The 21,752-nt window shown below is 43.3% G+C and overlaps 1 protein-coding gene across 8 annotated transcripts in view; it reads right to left on the bottom strand.

Moving 5' to 3' along the window:
* The window catches only part of ITSN1 (intersectin 1), a 123,524-nt gene extending 101,845 nt beyond the window's left edge, over positions 1–21,679 (bottom strand). For 5 of the 8 annotated variants that reach the window (XM_038166076.2, XM_038166082.2, XM_038166086.2 and 2 more), the window contains exon 1: positions 21,494–21,679. The gene's annotated coding sequence lies outside the window, so the exon portion shown is untranslated. Of the gene's footprint in view, positions 1–21,026; positions 21,226–21,493 lie in introns of those variants that run through there. The other 3 variants (XM_038166100.2, XM_038166111.2, XM_072026545.1) reach the window with 3 other exon arrangements.
* Between the last annotated feature and the right edge of the window lie 73 nt (positions 21,680–21,752).

Raw genomic sequence — 21,752 nt, 5'->3', positions numbered from 1 at the left:
AACTGTGAGGCCCTTGCCGTGAGGGAGGAGGTAGTGGAGAATCTGCTCTAGGTTCTATTCTAGAATCTATTCAAGGTTCTTCCTTCCTTCTAGGAAAGAAAAGGAGAATCTGAGGACACTGGGGTTGTCCAGCCTGGAGGAGAGGAGGCTGAGAGGCGACCTCATTGCTTTGTACCTCCCTGAGGTGGGGAAGTGGGGAGGGAGGTGCTGGCCTCTGCTCCCTGCTCACTGATGACAGGACACACGGGAACAGCACAAAGCTGCTCCAGAGAGGCTCAGGCTGGACATGAGGAAACATTTATTTACCGTGAGGGTGGTCAAACACTGCAACAGGCTGCCTAGAGGGGTGCCTGATGCTCCCACGCCTGTCAGTGTTCAAGAGGCATTTGGGCAATGCCCTCAGTAATGTGATTTATCTTGTGGTTAGCCCTGAGGCAGGCAGGGAGTTGGAGTAGGTGGTTGTTGTAGGTCCCCTCCAACCCAACTATTATTCTATAATAATTCAAGATAAAAGCGAACAGCTTAACTTGGAACAGAAACCTAATTCAGCCTTATCATGAACTAGAAGAACATATTTTGCAGAAGGGTAGTACAAGCAGCAGATAAACTAAATGATAAAATTGGAAATGTGAAGTTAAAGAAAACAGACCTCTTCCAGCAACTCCATCCACATAAAAAGCGTTGCTGGTGACTACGTATTACCAGCAGTACTGAAACAGCTCACAAGCACCACATTTAAAATAGTCTAGGATAGTAAGGACTAGGTAACCAAGCAAAAGTATTTCCCTGAAGCAGTTCCCAGTTCAATCAAATGCAATTAACAGCAGGAGGAAAGCAAAAGCTGCCGTGATGAGATCATTTCGTTGTACAGTCTAGCCAGCACCATTTGAATGGCTGCTGCTAATCTCACCCACATACGCACTGGTTTTAATCTTGACAGCACTTCATCCACTAATTCCAGTCATGAGTGAACTGTGACTGAATTGCAGTATCTTTTTAAAGAGATGACAGGCTTTCGTTTTAAAAGATTTAACGTGATAGAAAATTCAATGGGATAGAAAATTCACTGCATCATCGACTGGTTCTAAAAATCTTTATTAAAAATCTTGTTTTATTTTCATTTCCATATCTGATGACTTCATTCCAAAACAGCAGATCTTTTAAGGTGTGATTTTTCTTATTATATATACATATATACACACACAAATTAAAATGAACTTCTAGGGATTTGAGCATTTAGAGCTTTTTTTTTTCCCCCTAATTGTTGTCTTTACTTACAGAGGCATAATAAGCTGTTTTCTATGTTAAAAAGCTTCATTAACACAATTGCGGTTGAGAATTTCTTACTCCTCCCTCTTCAAAAGAAGTTTTTATACTACAGATCTGAAAAGCAAGAATTATGGAGTTAGAAATACATGCCACAGCCACAAGATAACCTCGGTAGTAGCCTGGCATTTGCTTCAAGAGTGATTTAGTAAGGGGACAAGGAAATGCATGACATCACTGCTAGCTATGGAAGTATTGTGCTCACTTAGACCCTCAAAGTCTGTTTTGTTTCACAAACATGAACTTGAGCAGTGATCTCAACTGCCAGTAAATACTGGTTTATAGTTATCCTGAATGCTAAAAGAATCAGAAAAAGGAGATTGGGTCTGCTATTTACAGTACATAAAATGAAACAAGGATGCTTTATTTCAGAACTTGTAAACTGGCTGCCTCCAAGGCTCAAGGATCACAAAGCAATGGCAATGTCTTAAAAGATGCCCTCTTAAAAAGACATCTTAAAAGAGGAAAGTGGACAAAGCCTGGAATCCAGCTTTAGCCAAAGGAAAGCAACACCTGACAAAGTCTGGGTAACAGCCAGGTGTGAGTGCCATGTTATGCATATATTCGTGTATCAGTCTAAGAACACACTGACAGCCAAATCATACTTGCAACTTAGCCACCTTTAATTTTTTAGCTCCACTTTTTCAGGGAGTTAAGCACAGTTGTTTCCAAAGCAGCACTGAATCAGTTCTATTTCACTGAGCAGATTTCCCTTACCAGATTTCTAATCCCTCCAATCCATATAACCTGCAAGGCTGTGCAAATCCCCATTCTTGTCTGAGTTTAACCAACAATGACATTGAAAGAAGGGAAAAAGATTCAGATGTTCCAAGTTCTTTCACTTCATATTTCCCAATTCCGCCCCAAAGTTAACTTTTATGCTAGCAGAAGGGCAAGAAGGAACAAAAATCCTGGAGTCAGCATATAAATGTTGAGAGAGTGCAGGAGCTGTGTGCCCATTCCCTTCCCCTCCCCCCCCCCCAAAAAAAAAAAAAAAAACATAAGATAATAGCTCTAGATGGGCAGAAGCGGGATAAAGTTGGTGATATATGGGAAGGTGCAGATGCCTCTGTCCTTTGAACTACTCCAGAGGAGGTCAACTTGTTTTCCATAAGCACCCGCTCTTCTGAACTCTAAGAGGAATGGTGATCCTAAAAAGTGGTACAGCAAAAGCTATTTGCCATAGTCAGATTTTCAGAGTGTTTTATTAGGAGTTATTCAGCACCTATCATGCCATAATAATGGCATGATAGAAACTCAGACATCAATATTGAGTGAAGTTCAATACTGAGTGAAGTAGCCAACCCATGGGCTTTCTGCTCCAAATGTCTTCCTGTCTCTGCCTTCCTAACTCTTCAGCATGATGTTAGGAGCACTTTTAGATCCATGAGTGGACAAGTAGTATGCCCTTCAGACAAATATTGCTGTTACTCACCTTTCTTTTGGTCACACGTGATCCTGTTGTTCAGTCACAGGTTGAAAGTAATAGTTCTTGACTAGTCTGCCTGACTACAGCAAACAGTGTTTGCCACACCACAGTAATGCAGCTGAAGAGGGAAAAGCACGAGAAACTGCCCTGTGAGCACCTCTGTCAGACAGGGTGGTGCTCTGGGTGCTGGAGCAGAGATCCCCCTGCAGCCCATGGAGGCCACGATGAAGCAGATATCCACGCTGCAGCCCATGTAGGACCCTGCTCCAGAGCAGGTGATTGTGCCACATAGGGCTGCAGCTCACAGGAAGGCCACTCTGGAGCAGGGAAAATGAGTCAGGGAGGCAGCAGCAGAGAGGAGCTGCAATGGCCTGACCTCAGCTGCTGTTCCAGGGGAAGCAGGGGTCAGGAATGGAGGAGTGAAGCTAAGCCTAGGAGAAAGGGGAAAGTGTTGTTTTAATTTCCCAATAAGCATTTTAATTGGTGATTTAATTTTGCCCAAGTCAAACCAGTTACTGCCATGGGCAAAACTGACAAGTGAGCTCCCTGTCCTTATCTCAACCCACAAGTTTTCTATCCCATTTTCTCCCCCCTGTTTTGGTGAGGAAGAGGAGCAAGAGCACAGCTGAACAAATGCAACCCACCAACCCACCACAGGACAGTAACTTAGTTCAAAGAAACCCCTATGCCAGCTGTAGATGACCCTGACTCTTTAGGAAACATCCAAGGCTGTATAGGAAATGACACAATTTAAAGCAGCGTGAACAGAGAAAACTGGTTTGGCTTATGAATTATTTTTCATGCAAGTATATATAAATATTGAATGGAAGTATGTGTTGACTGACTTCTACAGGTTTGGCACACAAAAGGCTTCAAGAGGACTGTGCCAAAGTGCTCTGTACATAGTAGCAAGGTGACAAAGTTAATAATGCTACATTTTAGTCAAGGAAACTGTGACAATTTGTGTTTAGAGATTAAAGAAGAGGACATGGTCTCTTTTCTACTTCAAATAAGAAACCTGTACAATAAGCAGCACCTGCCACACAGGACACAATTCAATAACCCTCCTTGGTCTCTCAGAAATTGAACAAGACCTAGAGGCAGGCACCTTTAGCTGAGTATTCAGAGATCTGTAGCCATAAAACAATACAAATAATAGCTCCCAAGCGAGTACAGAAAACATACCTGAGTCTAAAGCAGCTGAAATATTACAAGGAAGTTGTTTTTTTTTTTTTTTTAAAAAAAAAAAAGCAGACCACTTTATTATTTACAGATTTACTTGTGCTAAGATTTGGAACTCCTTTTCCAGCAGTAGGATCATCAGTTCTCAGCTGTACAGAAAGTGAAACACTTCTTTTATAACTAAGCCAGCTGAAGCAATGGTTATATGTACTTTGATACAGGAAAAGACACCTTTGAGGAAAAAATATTCTTCAAAATACTTATCTGATGTTACCTACAGATATCAGTACGCCATCTAATTGTGTTTCCAGCAGACAAAACGACAAATCAGCACTTTAAATAACAACTTCATTGTGAAAAAATGCAAGTGTTGGATGAACAAATACTGAAATTTCCTCTTATTTTTCACAAACAGGTACTTGAAGCGGGACAGACCCTAGGGCATTTGTAAAAGTAATGTATTTCATTGTACTGGAAAGGCTGCTCATCAGACAATACATATTGCAGAATAAAGGATTCTCCTACACTGCCAAGCATGCAAAATCTGCTTAAAGCTTAAACAAGGAATCAAATGTGTTAAAGCTGAGTTACCAGGGGTAATGTCTCTTATTTAAAAGATGTTTACAAACTCACTGATGAGCTGAAAGCAAGATTCAATTACACAAGGCAGAGTATATCCCAAAGTAAGTTCTTTCTATTTCCTTTTTCCATTGGGGAATATCTATTCCTCTCTAAAATGCCTAGAAGGGATTTTCATAAGAGAGCAGAACCACTTCAGCTGTGTCCACAAGACTAAGCAATTGATACATGCAAAAGGATAAGGGAAAGAAAGCCATTTGCAAAATGAAATACTAAATAAATAATCAAAAAAGCTTATTCCAATTTATAAACCCTATTTCAATATTAAACTGGCTTATCAAAGTACCACCACTGTAAGTGCAGCTGAACAGCACAAAAATTGCTTAAGGGCACACGACAAGTTTCATTTCCAGAAGACAAATATTCATTCCATCACTTCCGCATGAAGCAGCCTCCTGCCTCTCAAAAACAACGGAAGAGGTTTTGAACCCTCGTTGGGGTAAGAGATTCTTCAAGACTAAGTGTAGGAATCGTCTTGATGGATATAATAATGGTAATAGGGGTAATAATGAGTTTAAAGGCAGCAAAGAAATTCTAGAAACCATGTGAAAAAATGAAAGCTTCCCATATATTTCACTAAGGGAGGGCAGCAACAGACTCCTGCATAGCATGTATGCAGTGAAGGTTTCTCCCACTAAAAAAAACAAAAGCATAAGGAAGTAAGAGCTTACTGCAAGAAATGAGAGATTTCAGTTTTAGTCAAAACAAGCTGGATGTTGCAATCCCTGTTCCACAGCAGCACTGTCTGAGGGAGCAATGGGATCACTCCAGCATGGTGCTGCACAGTTCCAGGCTATCAGCGCTCCATGTTTCTGCCAAGGGCTGGGAATTACTTCAAGTCTATGCAAGAAAGACCCAGGACGTGCACACAAACTAGCTACAGGAAAAGCAGCAGACAAAGAAGACTGACCACTTGAAAAAACATGTGTATTAAACAGTTTGAAAAGAGGTGCCCATTCTCAAGTATATAAATATTTATAGCCAACAAATTAATTACTTTTCTTAAGAACGCAGGTGTTAGAGGGAGAGGGAACCATATGCACAGGCATTTTTCATGCTTGATCTGCAAAGCAAACTATTTTGTTATGGCCCTTCCATAAGTGACCAAGGAAATCTGTATGGTTAAAAATTCTGAAAAGATTTCCATGCACTGAAATGTTTTAATACCTCTTTCCAGGATAAAAATTCTTCTCATTAAGGAGGATAAGAAAATTAACATTACTGCTAGTGCTAATGGCTTACTTCTTGTAGGTTATAAATCTGCAGGATGGTGAGGCTTACTTACTGTAGCTTACAAATTTCTCCCCTGCGGGTACCTCAGAAGTCATCTGTTTGTCAGTACCTAGTAACAAATTTCCCTGATTACAAGTCACATCATGGTTGCAGGGCTGTCTTCAACTAGGAAAAAATTAAGTTGAAAAATCATAATAAGATGTCCTGATTTCACAACACAATAGACCTACAAAAAAACCTTTCAAGTATGATTCAAGCATAAAGTGAAGACAGCCATGGAAAACAAGCCTGCTGACCTCCTTGAAAACCACCATGTTTGCAGGTTTTAAGAATGCTAACTATGCGTCACTGCCCAACTTATCAGGCTTACATGGCAAGGTTTTGGTAGCAGGGGACTGCAGGGGTGGTGTCTGTGAGCAGAGCCCAGCAGCTGCCCCTTGTCAGATCAGAGCCAGCTCCAGACAGCTCCAAAAGGGACCTGCAGCTGGCCAGAGCTGAGCCCATCAGCTCCCTAATGCTGGGTGCACCTCTGTGACAGCAGATTTGATTCTGCTCCAGGCAGGCAGCAGCAGTTCCCCTGCGGCCTGTGGAGAGGCCCCTGGTGGAGCAGGCTGTCCCCCTGCAGCCCATGGGTCCCACATGGAGCAGATCTCCACGCTGCAGCCCCCCCGCGGGTGGAGAAGCCCCTGGTGGAGCAGGTGGATGTGGCCTGGAGGAGGCTGCGGCCCATGGAGAGCCCCCACAGGAGCATTATTTTAATCTCCCTGTGCTGAGTCTGCTCACCACTTATTGTCAGGGTAAAACAATCTCCCTGTCCTTATCTCAATCCGTGAGCCCTTTTTTTCCTTTTCATCATATTTTCTCCTCCATCTCCTTAGAGGAGGAGGTAGAGAGCAGCTGTGGTGGAGCTTGGCTGCTCAGCAGGGTAAAGCCAGCACACCAACTACACATGTAAGGGCAGATCTGCAGGCATGTAATAGCATGAGCCTTATTCACCGAAGTCATCTGGTGGCAGCAGGTTGTTTACTGTGCAGAGACAGCCTGAACTCCGTGCCCTCGGGAGACTTGTTTCCTCAGCAGAGGCAGGGACAGAAAAACGTAAGTGAAGAGATAAGACATTTATATGGGAGCAGTAGAGAAAGGTCATGAAGAGGAGGGCCAACGAACAGAGAAGCAAGACAAGCCTGACAAAGCAGGAAGGGCACGATGCTCACAGCAGACTTCATGGCTCATCCGCCTCAAAGTTCAAATGCAGCTCGTGCCAGTCCTCCATCAAACTCCTGCAGCTCTCACAGCACTCCTGTACAGCCTTATGAAGATTAACCTTTCCAAGTTTTCCACTTCTGGGAAGAGATCATTCAGATATCCTCCGAATACAATGCTATCCCCATTGCCTGGTGATGACAGTGTAATGACAGAACTTGGTTTTAGGATCTGGCTTGCCTGGAGAAAGTTAGCTTTGCTGTTCTTTTTAGAGTACAGACTGTAAGACCCTCTCTATTTCACCTTCCCTCACAATACAAACCCTGAAGAAGATTCTTGCAGGACAGAGATGTTGAAGTGAAAAATAACAAGTTTCCTTGTTTAACTTCAACTCCAGTCATCTCGTTAGACCCTGAGCTGTAACTCCCTACAGAAGCTGTCAGCGCTGCACCTCACCCAGTCACTTTTCTGTGGGTACGTTCATTGCCACGAGCTTACCTTGGTTCACTGAAAGTTAATGTTGGCTGGGATGAAGCCAAGACTCACAGTGAATGAAACAGAACTGCCACCTCTAATATCAATTTTAAACAGTTACGAAGTGAAATTCCGGGACCAAATCCAGGTATTTGCATTACCTTTGCTAAAATGGGAGTTCCATGTCTAGAAATCCAACTCTAAGGAAAGGGGCAATAATCACACTAAAAAAAAGGATTTTGTGGTGTTTAGATCATTATCACTCATTGAAAAGGCTATTAAAAGACTGTTTCAAGTTCAGGATAAAGTATGCAGCCAAAGCACAGAAAGCTTCTGAAGCACACAACATATATGCAGTAGGACTGAAAACATCCAACTAGGTGTATCACAAGGACTGCTGCATGTATGGGACCATAACAGAGATTTCAATGAATAAAGTTATCCTGATGCAAAGGACATTTCTCACTTGTAGCAGTTTTGATCTTCCTTGAATTTAAAAAAGTGAATTTAAGTTCTTCTGCCTTTTTGTAATGTATCCAGTTGACCAGTCATGGTCCCATCTTAAAATGGACTTTGCCCAGAGAATTCTCCTGTTTTTCCTAGCTGTTTAGGTGACTGCAATACATAAATCTAATCTGAATTCGCAGTTCATATAAGTCATGCTGTTCCTAGCCCAGAGAGCACAGTATCTGTGGCAGACCTATGTCATACCTAAGGCAGTTATCTCTTCTCATAAACTGAAGCAAAACCCTAATAAGATTTCCTCAAAAAACATATTGAGTAAGGAACATTACTTTTCAAGATTCTCCACTTTTAATACTAAGTGCCAGCTTAAATAACTGATATAATAAAATAATATTCCTGGGCACCAAAAATGCTTGGAGAAAGGGGAACCTAATTTTTTTGGAATATGAACCCACCTCACTTGTCTAACAGGATCACATTTATAGGGGAGATAGAGCAGAAAGCTGTGGGTTAACGTTGCAAACTACTTGCCTGTAATGGTAAATAAATGGAACTTATCTTCATGTGAGAATGATAGATGTGAAAAGTTTCTAGAGTTGTATAGCACAGGAGGAATCCAAGTTTGCACAACTTAAAGCTCACACTCAGAGCAGTGATTAAAACCAGACAGCCAAAATGAGCGCTGTCTCCATTCAACCTCTTCCTCCAGGAGCTACTGCAACTTTCAAGGTGATCTCGCCCGCAAAGCAAGAACAGGACTGCTTCATTTCTCAGCTTGGTGTGTCAAAAATAGGGGCAAGCTTACAGGGGAAAGCTGAGTCTTGTGACTCTAACAGAAGACACCTTGAAGGCCAGGCTCTGCAACAGGGACATCATACAAAGAGGCTTGGGGACAGCTGTGAAGGAAGCGTGAAACAGCAGAGACTGGCATAACTGGCAGCACGCTCAACAGTGATTTCTCAACACACGCTGGCTGGCTTCAGCACAGCATACTTTAAGTGCTGGCAACTGCCAAGATGTTAAAAATAAACTTTGGACTCCAAAAATACACTTCTGATTATTTACATTCTGAGCTGAGACCTCAAAATGAAATCTGAGCTTATATTGAAGCTTCCATGCCTTCCCCGATCATTACAGCTAATAAATTACCCTCTAAAATGGCAAGAAAGATTTTCTTGTAATCATTTATCTGGAGAAGCATAGGCTAAAGACAGCTAACATTAAAAATGAAGTTGTCAATACTTAGCTATTCAAAAACCCCGTGTACTGAAGCACTTGCAATCAAAGCTCCATCAGACGAAAAGCCTTTGATCTCAAGTACTAGGTCTAGTTTTCAACTCACCTGAAAAATACACGCAGCATTTACTGAGGCTTGAAATGAATGGCAAAAGACAACGTGAACTTCTTGGAAAGAAGAATCTGCTACCTGCCAAGGACAAAACCTGAACTTCTGCCTTAAAACTAACTTTCTTCCATTTGGGGAAAGAAGAAGATACTACTACTTCACAAGCATTTGACACCAGAATGAAGAACACATGTCGAACCAAGAACTTGAGTGCTATTTAACCAGCAGAGGCACTAACTGTGCCAAGTCAGATATCCCTCATTTTCTGTTAGATATGCTCAGTTCCGGAGCTGGGAACAGATGTAACAAGTCCCATCAAGCAGTAAGCTGTAAGAAGTGTGGGACACAGCAAGAACAAGATTGTTAAATTAGTTTTTATCAAAGAACCTAGTGATAACTACGAACTTTCCTAAAGCTCCAGTGCTATTTTCTCTACTTTTAAGGCATTGACACACACAGGTTTCCATCCAGAGCAGCACTAGCATGAATCTCCTATCAAATCAACTTTATTGCTCATTTATGTGAGGAAGTAAAGCACCCAGAGAGAGAAAATTAGATGAACATGCCTCAGCTCTCATCTGCTTGCATACAGCTGCTGACAGTTTCAGAGCCCAAGGACTCGAAGTGCTCCTTGAAACGTACAGCTGTTTTAGTGCAACTTTGAAGCAGGAAACCCCAAATTATGCAAGAAAAAATTCCAGGGAAAAAAAATGCCAGTTCATGTACTCCAGGGAGAAAAAAGCAGCAGCAAGTAATTCTCAACAAAGCCTCTCAGCAAGCAGTGCCAAGAGATGCACTGACATTCTAAACTGAAAAGGCCATTTACACTTTTTTCCCCCTTTTTCTTTTTAATTCTCCAGTGAACAACGTCCATGACAACTGTCTTGAGCTGCAGGAGTTCCTGTATATGGCAACGGTTCACATTCTTACTTTAAAACCTGCTGAAAAATCTCACTAATTATTGCCTACCAGTTCTTAAATGCTAAAAACCCAATGACAAGTGAGAGAATAACACAAATATCTGGCATGTACATTACTGTGTCGCTCATTTAATCATTGCTTGCACAGCTGAGAGCTGGAATGCTTGAGGAGAAGGGAAAAAGGAAAAAAACCTGGCACCTTCGAGATACTAAGACAAGAGAAAGAATTTTGAATTAGGCCCTGCAGAAGAATCAGCGTCTCCCAATCCTGCAGTCATTACTTTAGCCTTTTGAAAAGTTCCTGTTGGTTTACCAGCCCAAAGTGAGGACTTAAAGGAGGCCTCAAATCTGATTGCCAGCAGCCAGTACGCTGTCAAAGCACACAGTTAAAAACCTCAGAGAGCTGAAAATACAAGTGGAAGAATCACATTGAGATGGAGGCGATGAACTTGGGTAACAGCACAAATATTGGGTACTAGCAAGAAAATGTAATACCTCAAGACAATGCATGTTATTTACTCATTGGAAAATATTAGGAAGAAAGCTACTATCTAATGGTAGCAATGGAAGGAGACAAACGTTCCCAAAAGGTAGACTGGTCCATCAGAGCTAGAAACAACAGCTGGTGGACAGCATCAGGCCACACAGGGAAATGAGCACGTTTCTGTTTTACTCACCCATTACCTTATATTAGCTTACTTCAAAGTTCACATGGTTTTCGTGGGTCTTTCTAGGGAACTCACTTCATTACTGGCAATTAGGAAAGCTATCACACTGCTTCTAAACTGAAACATTTAGAATAGTAAGACAAAACAAAAGATACCTGCCTGAGCACACAGAGAGGCATTATAATGATACACAGTTTATACCAGACACAAGGTAACATGCATGGACAATTCTAACAACTTCAGACTTTTTTCCTCCAAAATAATAAGAAAAGTTTTGAATACACAGACAAATCTTTAAATTTGATCTTCCAGAAGACTGCACACTGCAATTTAATTGAATCATGGAAGAGATTCTCTCTGTGACAGAAGAGCTGGTCTGCTTTGGAAAACAGCAATTTCAGGTTACGAAGCCCCAGCAACAAACCCAAATCATTAAAAAGTATCAACGTAGGGGGGACCGCGGTTGTTCCAAGTGATCCGTAACAGTTGCAAGATGGATTGAATTCGATTACTGTTTTTAGTGCAAAGTTTATTGCAGCCCCGCAATAAAAACTCACCTCAGCTTCATTTTTGAGATGCTTATCTCTAGGCTGGCACACCAACTGAACCGATACACAGAGATGTAAGGAAAAAAAAGTGAGCCATAACATTAAAATGCTCCAGCTTGGCCAAAAATATGAGTAACCAGATACACGCCGCCAAAGGTCACAGCATCCCCCCAGCCCTGCTCATGCAAGCCATTGAAAACCAGCAATAAAGGCGGCCTACAAAGAGGCACCAAGCCAGCAGCACCCCAAGGGAGAAAGAACTTAACACATTTTTTCAGTTACCTTGCCAATAACCTCCCCACTGCATCCAACCCACTAAACATTAAAATCTGGAAGAGAAATAACGATTCTATAGCAACCAGCTGCTGAGATTTATTTTTTTTTTCAAGCAGAATGAGGCGAATCCAACTGCCAAATACTTTCCCAACAAATTTAGTCCTTTCCTAGTGGGAGGAGGAAAGTATGTTCGCTGCTCTGAGTCAAGATGCAGTGTAAATCCGAGGTCATTATGAAACTGGGGCACTATAAAACAAATCAGGTGGCCAGGAACAGGTAAATATACTGATACAGACTGTAGGTATGCAAATCTGCGTTACTCTAGAAGAACAGACATCACGTGGGGCCTCTCCTCTGGAGCAGCACTTCTGCAAGACTTTTTTTTTTTTTTTTGACTCTGGTTACTCCCGTCACCTACCATGTCTCCCCTGCAGGAGATCTGAAAATAAACACAGCCACGTGAAGACATCAGGTCCCCAGCGGCAGCTGCACGTGTATGTGAGTCAAGTTCTGTAAGCCCCCTGAAGAAAGCAGCAATTTGGTCATCTCTGTGTCCAGATGCAACCACTCCTGCTGTGTCTCCTCATGCGCGCATCTGTAACGGGGTCCAACCTCCAAACACATCAACTAAAACATTTTTCACAGCAAAATGAGATTCAGAGACCATTGGAATCCAAGAGAGCGGTTTCCCTTAGCTCACGTGCAAAGGAAACCTCTAGTTAATTTGAAAAATGACTGAGGAAAAATTCGTCTTAATATTAGGTTTATACACATTGTCCCAAGACATCTCCAAAAGTCCTTTCCAGAAGCCTACAAATCAAGAAGTAGAGCCAAGCTAACTTCATAACCTCTCTCTCTTTCGTCACAATAAGGCTTATTTCTATTTAAATCTTCACAGAATAAAGTCCTTAATCTTTAATGAGAGACAAAGCAAGCTAAGACAAGACGGACTTATGGTAGGACTGTGTTCATCTTCTCTCATTAGGTAGCAGAGGGATAACAACTGAACGCAACAGGCAGATGTGAACGCAACAGGCAGATGTTTGAAACTTCTTCTTTAAGGCAGGGTCCTGTTTTTCCTCTGCAGCTGGGTTTCCTCCAGTGGATTTTTATTAACTGAGTGTTTCTCCATCCCTTTTCCCCAGCTGTAGAGCACAGCTCATCCCAAATACCGTGGGTACCTCTGCTTCAGAGCAAGCCCTGCAGATCTCCAGGAAAGTTGAGTGCACCTCTTGTACATGGTCTGCTGCTGAACCAGAAACTGCTGTGACTGCCAACTTAAAAATGGGCATTTTGAAGATAGATTCAGCACGGAGACATTCCCTACATACTGTCAGGAAAGCTATTTTAATGCCAGAGCTCCCCAGCCCCAGCTCGCCTGTACTTTGCTTTCCCTCACTAACCCCTGGTGATTTAATTCAGGATCGGATCAGGGTAATCCAGGAAAAGCAGGAACTTGGTACTGCCTTAGCAAATTCCTGAAGCTCTAGGAATTAAGCAACTTCAGCAGGGAATCCCATTTTCCTGGGTGCTACAGTATAGCTTTTCCCTGCTCAAAGCACGTAAAGCAAGAAAAAAAATGAAAAAACTGAAAAATGATTTCTGAAGGTCCACAAGACTTCAGGAATTTTATCACGTATCAGAAGCACTGCCAATTAGGGAAGGGGAAGAATCCCCCCTCTTCCACAGAAGTACTTCAAACTCTCTGCAAATCAGTAAGGCACGCTAGGCAGAAGGTTTATTATGCAGCTATCAATGAAGCCTCCCGAGCGCCCAGAACCAAGTACCAGCTGAAAAGCCCACAGCCTTTCAGCCTGCTGAAATTCCAGCTAACATGTCATCCCTGGACCACGTTCAACTCCTCAAGCCAGCAACTCGTGAGAGCCAAAACCGCCAAAAGGTCAAAGCTCCAGTGCTCTTACCCGTGCCTCCTAGCAAGCGAGGAGGCCAGGGAGAAGAAGAGAGGCACGATTCTGCCTGCTCCTGCTCCTTTTAGCCCTACGGTTCTCCTTCCTCGCTAGGAATTTGTACCCAACAAGTAGCAGCGGAGGGGAACTGGCCCAGATCCTACCACTGGCACCTGCCCACAAAATTCAGAGTTAACCTACTAGTGACACCAAAGCTTTCTGCTGAAGGTTGACAGGGAAACGAGCAAAGGAGAAACAACTGGAGATTTGTTTCTAAACAACAGAAACACTCAGAAATATCATGTCAAATTAAGACTCTGCCATACAAAGACTATATTCAAATTCAGGGTAGAATCAGATGGTGTTCACATGGAAAAAGCCTTGCCTTTGGCTGTTTTTGTAGGGGATTTTGGTGTGGGTTTATTTTATTTTTTTAAAGAAAACTCAAATGTTTTCAACCTTTTCTATCCCACACCATCTTTAACTCTCCTCTGGGGGCATTAAGATGAGCTGGTACTGATAGAGCCAGTCTCACATACAGAAATACCATGTTGCTTTTATTAACCCAATATTCCTTTATTTCCTCCTTATTCACACAGCACATCGACCACCACCACCTGGTGCAGGACTACAGGTTTCCAGTGCAAACTCCGCTTTTAAAATCCCATTTAATAAAAAAAAAAAAAATCACTAACTAGTCCACAGTCTTCACCAGGACCTTCCCGATAGCATCACCTGAACTCTTAGACAGCACAAAGAGAACAAGAAAGTGCCAGATTTCCTAAGACAGAGCAAGAATTGGAAGGGGCACCAAAGCACCAAGGTCTTACATAAAGTTTGTAGAGCACATCAGGTAAGTTCAGGCAGAGCTGGTGGTTGCTTTTGGCTTGGTTTGGGGGGTGGGGTTTTAATTTGGAAGACAGCTTTCCTTAGGGACTCCGCTGGGTTGTTACTTAGTCATATTCTTATTTGTAAACTCTAAAATAGAAGCAGATTTAAAACTCTTTGGGTTAAATTCACCCAACTAGTTAATTCAAATCATTTGTTTCTTTAAGAAGTCATGCAACAGCATTTGTCTGCAGTTCAGAACAACAGGAGTACTTGACTCAAAAGGATATTTCCTTCTCCCTCCTGCCTCCAAAGATCTCAAAGCAAAACTGTTTTGCTTGCATCAGACAGCACAGGTTTTACGCAATCCTGTCAGGTTTAAATGTCAAGTTTAAATAGTATCACCAAACATATTTTTGGGACACACTTAAGAATTCAATCAGTTTCCCCATCTGATCCACTAAATTCAGCCTGGGGCACTGCAGACCTTTGTTTCACAAGAGTGGATTCCAGCACGTGGTTAGGGTTCATCCATAGCTCCTGATTGTGCAAAGAGGATGACTGATCAACCAAAAACCCATGGAACTGATGAAGATAAAATGCTGCACAAGCCTCGACTCCATTCCGATGATTCTGGTAAGAGCTGTGCTAATGAAACGTTGCCTGTGCATGGATAATGGGTTCAGCCATTTCTTACTGGCAAGCTTGATATTTTAGTCCCACACTGCCTGCAGATCTCTCGAAGTCCAAGACCACCCTCTTTGTACCGCCAATGCCCCATGAAAGGCTCGCAACCAGCACTAAGTTAAGGGATGCACCTCTCAGAAATTTGGTGTCTCCCCCTCCCTGCGCCATCAAAGAGGCTGCCAGCGCTCCTTGAAGCAGCAGACGCTATTGACAAGATGCTTAATTTCCATCCTCTCTCTTAAAATTAGCATGCGTTTGATAGCAGGCTGCCATTTGTTCTTTTATGAGCACGTCAGGTTGCTGGCTGTGCTTTTAGGCACAGCCAGGCAGGAGCAACAGAACATGCAGAAACATCGAAGGTAGATAATGGATGATTTCAAACTGCCATCAAACAGCCCCAATATCCGTGATCTCTGGCCACGAGTTCAAGCACGGATGATCTCACAGTGTTCAGACATCCTTTCACACCTTCAGGCTTTGAACTTGAAGTTTTACAAGCCAGGACTTAAAATAAAAGACAACCAAAAGGAATGACTTGGAGAGGAGATTCATTACATGCCTGTTTTCTAAAGGCAGCAATTTCCTGAATACCTGCAGCAACTCAATTCCACACTGCTTTGTGCTTACAAGGAGTTTTCCTTCTCTGTTGTGCATTACGCCCCCTGTTCTGAAACATGAGCACACGCTGCAGAGCAGAGGTATTACAATGCAAGGCTTCTCTCTGAAAAACTTTTAAAGTATTTCAGGTAGCTCTACGAATTATTCCCAGTAGTTTACTTCACAACAACCTCTCCTTCTTGGGTTTGGCCCTTACAAAAATAAGCAAATTTGGGAGAAACATCAGCGTATGCCACGTAAGCTGTGTTTAACTTCAATAGCATGGCATACAGAAATATTCCAAAATACAAAGTTTCAACAGGAAAACACCTGCCAGACTTTATATGATTCTGAAATATATATTTGGCAATTAAAGTAACAAAATACAGATACAACGGGAAAAAAAAGAACAGGTAAGAGGACTGCTGGCTGGCAGAGGCAAGGAGCGAGGCAAGCAAGCACTGCAGGAGCACAGGCAGCAGATGCAGAGTTCCCTGACCTGGTCTATCTCCAAAAAGTCAATTATGTTGGATGTTCATGACAAAAACAATAAAAACACACACCCCAACACCTGAACATCACAAGAGTCTTTCTGTCTACCTCAGAAAAACAGAGCCAGGTTTATCCAGCTGGGATTCACATGTGATTCGAACAAAAAGTCAGTATTTTTGTTCCAGAAGTTAAACTATTACACCACTGCCCTTGGTATGTGATCAGATCACTGGCATTTTATTTTTAAAAAAAATAAAAGCAGGCAGAACTCCACAGTTGTCAGTTTTCGTTCACGATTCTCTACAAGGAAAGAACTTTGTTTCCACAAAATACCCTGAAGATTTATGGAAGTCACTGGAACTCCTTAGCAAAAACGACACTGGATTTCAAGTGATCTATTTCCACCTAAACGATACTGTTGTGCTCCGTTAGCTGACAAGGAACTCGTTACAGTCCTACAACACACAGTCACCTCTTTTCTCTAGATGCAAAGATTAGGGGAAATAGAAAATTGTGGTACAAGCAATTTTAAGAGCCTCTTTCCCGCAAAGAGCATCACCATCATCAGAACCCTGAAGGAGGGGGCCAGTTGCTCCACCTGACCCTATTTGAGCCTCTTCCACAAAACACAGCCAGGTAACTCAGCTTCTGCCTGAACCTCCTCACCACGAGCACAGGAATGTCCACAGCACCTCCAGAGGCAGCTCCAGGGAGCTCTTTGCAGGTGCATCATCTGCATAGCGTGACTGCTTCTTGCTCACGGCTCTGTATGGGCACAAGCACACGTTCACACCTAACAGCTCACAGGAACAGGATTACCACTGCATAGCTCAGGTCTAAACACGGCGGAAAATAACTGGAACTGGGCAACTGAGCAGATCTGCTCAGCCTTTTACCTTCCCACACTGCAGGACTGACACAAAAGCTAACACTGGAATTTTGGCAGATCCTGCCGTGACCTCTTGAAAATTTATTTTGCAATATATTAAATATTGCTCCTTACAACAACATTCTTGTGCTTTTGGACTTGAAATTGCAATGTAAAAGAAGTCCATGAAAAATAATTTTTATAGTTACTTAACAGGCTTTTTAAAAAAAAAAATAAAGAAATGATAACCCAAAAATCAAACTTAGCCAGATTGTACCTTCAGAGTCTTCAGATCACTCATATAAACACTTAATGTACAAGCAGGATAAATCCAAAACACGAGCATAGGTAAGGCCAGGCTGGATGGGGCTCTGTGCGACGTGGTCTGGTGGGAGGCATCCCTGCACTTGGTAGGGGGTTGGATGGTCTTTAAGGCCCCTTCCAACCCAAACCATTCTGTGATTCTATTAAAATGTAACATAGAGGATAGCCAAGGGCTAATGGGCATGCAACACTCCTCCATTCTGCAGAGACAGCTGCATGAATTAGCTTCCTAGAAGTCAATCTTGGATTTTTCCTTTAAGTTCAGCTGGTAGGGCAATGGACAGAAAGTTAGTGTACGCGTATATTTTGCATGATGAGCACTACTTAGAAAACACATCCTGTTGATAGGTAACTTTATTTTCCTCTCCAGGATAAGTGGTTGCTCAGTAAAAGCATACACAAATTTTAACACCAAACAGGGCACAGAAACTGACTGCTGCTTTCTTTAAAAAGTGTGGGACCAGAACAACAAAAAAGAGCTGCTGTTAACTGTCAAGGATGCTGGGAAACCCAGACACCGCCTGCTCACAGCATGCATGATGTGAGCTGGAAGTTTCTCCTACAAAGCACAAGATCTGTTAGAGACTTCACTTTCCATCATGTTATTCTTAGTTGTAGAGTCCAGGAATCACTTTTGGAAGGCATCTTTAAAAAGCGTGGCTAAAACACAAGCAGAGCAGCTGACTAGTGAACTGATCCAAAGATACTACTTCAGATTGATAACGTGCGGTTTAAGTTAGAAATTTTCTAAGTGGTATAAAAAAAGTCCTCACATATAGCTCATGAGAGATTTCAGAGGGATATTTAATTGTTGTAAATATTAGTTACATATGAAAGTAGGAAAGCAATGTGCTACCAAAAGCATTTTGGTATTAGCCCTCTGGTAAAGTCCCAGTCATTTCCAGTGGCTCTCCGTGAGCATGCTTTCAAAAATCATAGATTTAAACTCAGATGCCCTGTGCATTTTTAAAGCACATTAATAACTTTCCTACAGATTAAGTAATTACATGAAGCAAGCAAACTTGTACCTTAAAAGAACACAGACTAACTACTGCCCAGTCCTTCACCCACAGGTCAAGATCCTCTTCACGTGGATTCTTTGCCCAAACATTACAAGTCACACCCACAAAGCAAAACCTGGACTCTTGGAGACAAAATATCTTTGAAATTATTTTAAAAGTATTGCTAGGGCTTGCTTAATCTGTCACATTATACCGAGAAACACAAGGGAACATACCAGCAAGCCCACGATTTTCAAGGCAAGCCATGAGGCAAAACCTGACTGCTCCAAATCTACCGTGTTTAGATTTCGACCGCCAGAACTGCGGTCACCACGAATATCCTCTGGGCACACACAACCACAAGGGATGGGTGAAGAGCCTCAGAAATGCTGCAAAAGAGAGACCTACAGTGGGGATTTGGGTTTCAGGCAATTAATAATACGATTATTTAAGATTCCAAGCACATTTCACACACCCAACTCTTCTGAGAGGACGACTTGACAGAGAAAAGGAAAGATGACCTCTGAAATGACACTAGCACTAATTAATTCATTTATCTTATGAGCAGCACACGAAGAAGGAAAAATTAATGTCCAACATACGTGAGCTTAATGTATTTTGTAAGAGAAAACCAAACTGAGCGTATACCACCTCGTTCAATTTGTTTGCATTCTGATTGATCTGAATCACAACACATCTTTTCCACCAGAAATAAAAAGGAAAAACAACTTTTCTTTCTGGGGAAGAGATAGGATACTTCTCCCACCCACACAAGTTTTACTTCCCATTATTTCCCACGCTGGCCAAGAAGTTAATCCTCTGACACTCCAAAGTAGGCAGACAAACTCCAGTTTCAATCGTAGGAAAGCCCTTAAGAGATCAGTAATTAGAAACTAAGCTCTCCTACACAAACAGTGCACGCTCTGTCAAGAAGCTGACCACCTCTGCCTCCTGCACAAACACACGCAGCCACCTACACGGACTCACTGTAGACAGGTGGATTAGCTAGGCATCCACATGCACACCCCAGAATTACATCATTTTTGGTTTGGTGTACAAAGGCTTGGCAAATGCAGTTATTTTAATCCCTGACTGCAGCACTGGTATCAGGACATACCTAAGGGTAACAGTATCACCCCAAATAGCAGCAGAATCTGTGACACTGTGTTTTAGTAAGAGTACTCTTGAAACACTGTAGCCACTTTTGGCAAATATCATCCTGAAACCTTGGCACCTCAGAATACACTTTTATGTATACAAGTAACGCATTATTAGATCTCTGACTAGAGCAAATTTGTAATTGTCAACCATACTACCCAGCTTCATGCTATGTAAGTGAAAACAAAACCAATTTACTGCAGAGGGGCCATTTCGAGTTCAGCAACTGTATTAAACACAAAGGCAACAAGCAATGTTTCCAGCAGACAGCAGGCACAGAAGCAGTATTTATTTTAATGTTTAAAAAAAAAAAAAATCTTATCTCTTTGGTTCCCTGAAGGGAAATACTGGGACACCCCTACCTGAAATGCACGCTGCAAACAAATCACACTGCTTATAATTTATCCTACTCTACCTATGCCTAAAGACAGCATAAGTAAGGGGTCATGGTTGATAACTCTCCTTGATGATCTTTTCCTTAAGTCTTTGCCAACACTTTGAAAACAACTTCTGTTGTTTTCTCTTTGTTCTACAAACAGAGCTAAGTTCTTGTTTTCCCTGGTGTTACCCTACTGAAAACTAAAATTGCAACCTGTGGCTACAGCATAAGGATAGAGCAGAAAAAGGCTATTCAGCATCACCACTCAGTGATCTATTTGCTAGATTCACATTCTTTGCTGGATCTAAACCTAACCTAATTGCACAATCGGAGGTATTAATGAAAAAGCATGCAGACTTTCTGCCAGCTAACTAACAGCAGCAAGAGACAGCACAGGCACTGACTGCAGGTCTCTGGTTTGTTTTGGGAAACCAACTCATACTTTACACAGTATCTTCATAGTTATTCCACTCAACTGGGATATAAAGGTAAATTATAAAGAAAAAAAGAGCAACACTGAAAACAAACTTATCTGGAATAAAGACAGTGAGATATCACAGATGGAACACGAGAACTGAAAGAATTAAGTGTGGCTTGAGAAGCAGCAAGCACAAAGAGCAACCTGCTCGGCTCAAATGAAGTTTGAGCCTCACACACTGGGGAAACCGTTCAGAAACGGTTTATCTGTATGAAACATGACCCCTGTAAAGCTGCCAAAAATCAGTGAGAGCGGACAGGCGCTAATCACGCGAGCTGAAATGGTCCGAGCCGCTTGGACTTACGTGCTTGCCTAAGTGCAGATGACTGCTTAGCTTAAATGTTAAGGTAAAGAAGAGGCCGGGAGCGTGCTCCTTACCTGTGCCTCTCCAGGCCACCTCGCCTGCCGAGCACGGACACCCCCGGCCCTGCAGCTGGGAGCCTGGAGGCAGCTGAGCCGCCAGGCTCCTCCTTCCACACCTCACCCCTCCAGCACAGCTCCGGGGATGTGGTGCGAGCGTTTTATAATGGGAAGGGGAATTTATCGACGGGTACTACGTCAAAAAAAAAAATAAAAAACCGAAATATATAGGATGTCACCTTGCTCCTTGGAGGAAGTTGCTGGCGGCTAGAAAGGAAAAGGCAGAGGACAGCGAGGCGAGGGCTGAGCCCTGTAGCACCGCAGAGCCTGAGGCTCCCCACTCGCTGGCATCTACACACAGAGCGCGCTGGGTTGGTTTTCGGCCGCTATTTAGGAGGAAACGCACGCACTTGGGGCTTTTATCGATTTTTTTTTCCCCTGTTAAAACACAACCGTTAGGTAACAGCTACGTGTGGCCCAACAAAAAACGGTAACCGAGAGCTGGGGCGGGATGGGGGGCGCGGGGGCAGCCCCAGCACCTCTGCGGGGGGCACAAACCAGCACAAAGCCCCCCGCGGGGCACAAAATCGCGATTAATCGCGGAACACCCGCCAGGAGGGGAGGGGGGGGAGGGCGCCCCTCCCGGCTCCCCCCCCCCCGCCTCACACCCCCCCCCCCTCACCCCCACACCCCCCCCGGGCCCTACCTCATCGCTGCCCGGGCCGCGGGCCCTGCTCACAGCCCTGGAGGCGGCGGCGGGGTCCGGGGGCCCGGGGCCGGGTGCGGAGCAGCAGCGGCGGCCGGTGCGGCCGCACCATCCCCCTGCGCCGCCTCCTCCGCCGCCGTCTGGCGGCCGCTGAGGGGAGGAGCGCGGCGCCCCCCGCTCGCCCTCACGGCGCGGGGAGACGGGCAGCGCGCTGCGCCAATCAGAGGGCGGGGCTCCGCGCCTGCTGGCCAATCGGAGG

The sequence above is a fragment of the Anas platyrhynchos genome, chromosome 1 (assembly GCF_047663525.1).
Source record: "Anas platyrhynchos isolate ZD024472 breed Pekin duck chromosome 1, IASCAAS_PekinDuck_T2T, whole genome shotgun sequence".
NCBI classification, from domain to species: domain Eukaryota; kingdom Metazoa; phylum Chordata; class Aves; order Anseriformes; family Anatidae; genus Anas; species Anas platyrhynchos.
Note: the sequence above shows the minus strand (reverse complement) of the source record. Positions and strands in the feature narration are given on the sequence as shown.